This window comes from Myotis nattereri (assembly GCF_964212035.1).
Source record: "Myotis nattereri genome assembly, chromosome: 15".
NCBI classification, from domain to species: domain Eukaryota; kingdom Metazoa; phylum Chordata; class Mammalia; order Chiroptera; family Vespertilionidae; genus Myotis; species Myotis nattereri.
In genome coordinates, this window is record NC_138090.1 from 38,594,417 (window position 1) to 38,597,720 (window position 3,304).

The following is a 3,304-nucleotide window of genomic DNA, read 5'->3' on the forward strand; positions in this document are numbered from 1 at the left end:
GGCAGGTCGATGTTTCTCTCTCATCGATGTTTCTGACTCTATCTCTCTCCCTTCCTCTCTGTGAAAAATCAATAAAATATATTTAAAAAAAAAAAAAGAATACTTACCAAGTACCTACTATGTGTCAGACACTGATTTAAAGATGGGCAATCTAAAAAAAAAAAAAAGGGCAATCTGCCCTAGCTGGTTTGGCTCAGTAGATAGAACGTCAGCCCCGACTGAAGGGTCTCAGGTTTGATTCCAGCCACAGGCATGTACTTCAGTTGCAGGCTTGATCTCCCGCCCCAGTAAGGGTGTGTGCGGGAGTCAACCAATCTGTCTGTCTCTCACATCACATTGATGTTTCTTTCTGTGTGTGTATCTCCCTTTCACTCTAAAAAATCAATGGAAAAATATCCTTGGGTGAGGATTAACAAAAACAAACAAACAAACAAACAAAACACCCAAAGATGGTGAATCTGCAGGGGGAACAAACATCCCTGCCCTCCTGGAGCTGATACGCAGGAGGGAGGAGACAAACAATAAATGTATGTTCAAAATAAGTTCTACAGAGGGCGCCAAAGTTTTGAGTGGCACAGTGGAGGCAGAGGGATGCTCTGCACAGTGAGTTCCTGGATTGCAGATCGGGATGACCATCCCTTCCCTGGAGGACCTGAACTCCTTTAAGTACAGTGACCTGCAGAACTTGGCCAAGAGTCTGGGCCTCCAGGTTAACTTGAGAGCAGACATGTTAAAAGCCTTGAAAGCCCACCTGACAATGGGGGGGGGGGGGAGGGGACATATGTAATACTTTGAACAATAAAGAATTTAAAAAACACACACACCTGAAACAGGAAACAAGAAAATGAAAATCAGGATGAAAGTCAAAGTTCTGCATCCTCTGTGATGAGACCGAGACACAGATTAGCAGCAGGAACAAGCTGAGAGGAACCAGCGGCTGTGCCAAGAAGAGTGCAGAACTGTCCACAGCAATCCTGACTCCCAGCAGGGTCATTCAGAGATAAAAAAAAAAAAAGTGGTTTCTTGCCAGGCTGGCATGGCCCAGTGGTTGAGCGTTGACCTATGAACCAGGAGGTCATGGTTCGATCCTAGTCAGGGCACATGCCCAGGTTGCGACTCTATCTCCAGTGTGGGGTGTGCAGGAGGCAGCTGATCAACCATTCTCTGTCATCATTGATGTCTCTCTCTCTCTCTCTCTCTCTCCCCCCCCCTCCCCTTTTCTTTCTGAAATCAATAAAAAAATATATATATGAAAAATAAAAAACAAACAGAAAAACAAAAACAAGTGGTCCTACTGAATCCCAGAATCAAGAAAAGCAGGAAGATGAGAGCCAAAGAGATGAGAATGCAGTGTCCTCAGGAGAAAGTGGAGTGAATGGTAATGAAGAGTCAAAGGTACCTTCAGAAAGAAAAAAGTCTGTCTACATAGATGGGTTTTCAAAGCTGGAAAAAATAAGAGTTTCAAGCACTACTCCAAACTTTAAGAAGCTTCATGAAGCTCATTTTTAAAAAATGGAGTCCATTAATCAATATATTAAGTGAAAAAAAGAAACATTTGAACAACACAGTTTACTTAACAAACTGGAGAATCAGTCTGTCACCAAGGAAGTGGTGGCAACTCCAGATGATCTCCAAGGAAGAGTCCCTCTGACTTGTACTTCTGGCTTACAAAGCCGGGCCGGGCACTGCAGATGGGAGTACCTTATGTGTGAAGGGGTCAGTCAAGCGACCCACTCCCTCGGCAATTAAACGAATCTCAGGTTTTCAGCTGCTACTGAAGATAATGAGTATAAGCCCTCACTGACCACAACTCTGCCAGAAAGTCTCCGCATGTGACCATGTCTAGGAATTCACCACAAGGCCAGGCTGTGCTCGGGACAAACAAGTTAAAGGCCACAAAGGGAGATTCTGCGGCACTTATTGCTCTAGTCAAGTTGACTGTTGAAGCAGCACAGACTCCCGTCTCCAATGGGAAACCAGTGTTTGATCTCAAAGCAAATGTCTCATCCCCTCAACTATGAGCCACACAAAGGAAAGCTGAAGCCATGGGGACAATCTAAAGAAAATAAACCTCTGAATGAGCATGTAAACAGAGCTGGCTTCCACAAGAAAATTTACAAACAACCTGGTTTCTAGACCAGGGAGGAGCAACAGAAAAACATGAGCAAGAACAAAAGGAGAAGAAAGCAAAGGTTTTGGGAACTCAAAGGAGCCTCATATGGTTGCAGATTAATGTTTAACATCCTATAAATATTCCTTTATTCTGAACCTTTTTTAAAAAATAATATTTATTTATTGATTTCAGAGAGGAAAGGAAAGGGAGAGAGAGAGAGAGAGAAACATCAATGATGAGAGAGAATCATTGATCGGCTGCCTCCTGCATGCCCCACACTGGGGATTGAGCTTGCAACCCAGGCATGTGCCCTTGACTGGAATCAAACCCAGGATCCTTTAGTCCACAGATCAACGCTCTATCCACTGAGCCAAACCAGCTTGGGCCTGACCTTTTTTTGTAAATATTTTTATACTGTCCTTCCTGCTGTAGTCAAAATAACTTCTGCTCTTTATACAGTGTTGGTGGGTTCTTCACATGCTATACTCTCTGAAAAGATATTACTACCTTAAAACTCACGAACTCTTTGAAATAGTTTTGATCTAAGTCCCTGTACCTCATTTTTCTAATGAGATCCATTTTATAGATTTTTTCCCATCTTATAGGTTCTTGACCTAGATTTTTGTTGTTGTTGTTAATCCTCACCTGAAGATATTTTTTTCCATTGCTTTTCAAAGAGAGTGAAAGGGAGGGAGGAAGCAGAGAAGAGAAGGAAACATCAATGTAAGAAAGTCACATCAACTGATTGCCTCCTGCACTTGCCCCAAACCAGAGTGGGGAGCGAACCTGAAACTCAGGCACATGTCCTTGACTGAAAATTGAACCCTTGCCCCTTTGGTGTGCAGGCCAATTCTCCAACCACACAAGCCAGGGTTTGACCTAGATTGATTGATTGATTGATTGATTTAATATATCTTCTTGATTTCAGAGAGGAAGGGAGAGCGAGAGAGAGGGAGAGAGAGAGATAGAAACATCAATGACGAGAGAGAATCATCGATTGGCCACCTCCTACATGTCCCCCACTGGGGATTGAGCCCACAACCTGGGCATATGCCCTGACCAGGCATCGAACCGTGACCCTTTGGCTCACAGATCAATGCTCAACCACTGAGCCACGCTGGCTGGGCTTGACCAATATTTTTAATGTCAAGTTCCTCATGCCCTGGAAAGGTAGCTCAGTTGGTTAGTGCA

The 3,304-nt window shown here is 43.7% G+C and overlaps 1 pseudogene across 1 annotated transcript; it reads left to right on the top strand.

Annotated features, from left to right (window-relative positions):
- The first annotated feature begins 628 nt into the window (after positions 1-628).
- Positions 629-2,240, top strand: LOC308531462 (nucleolar and spindle-associated protein 1-like; annotated as a pseudogene). The gene is made up of 2 exons: positions 629-729; positions 1,287-2,240. The product of its transcript is annotated as a nucleolar and spindle-associated protein 1-like (transcript).
- The last annotated feature ends 1,064 nt before the right edge of the window (positions 2,241-3,304 follow it).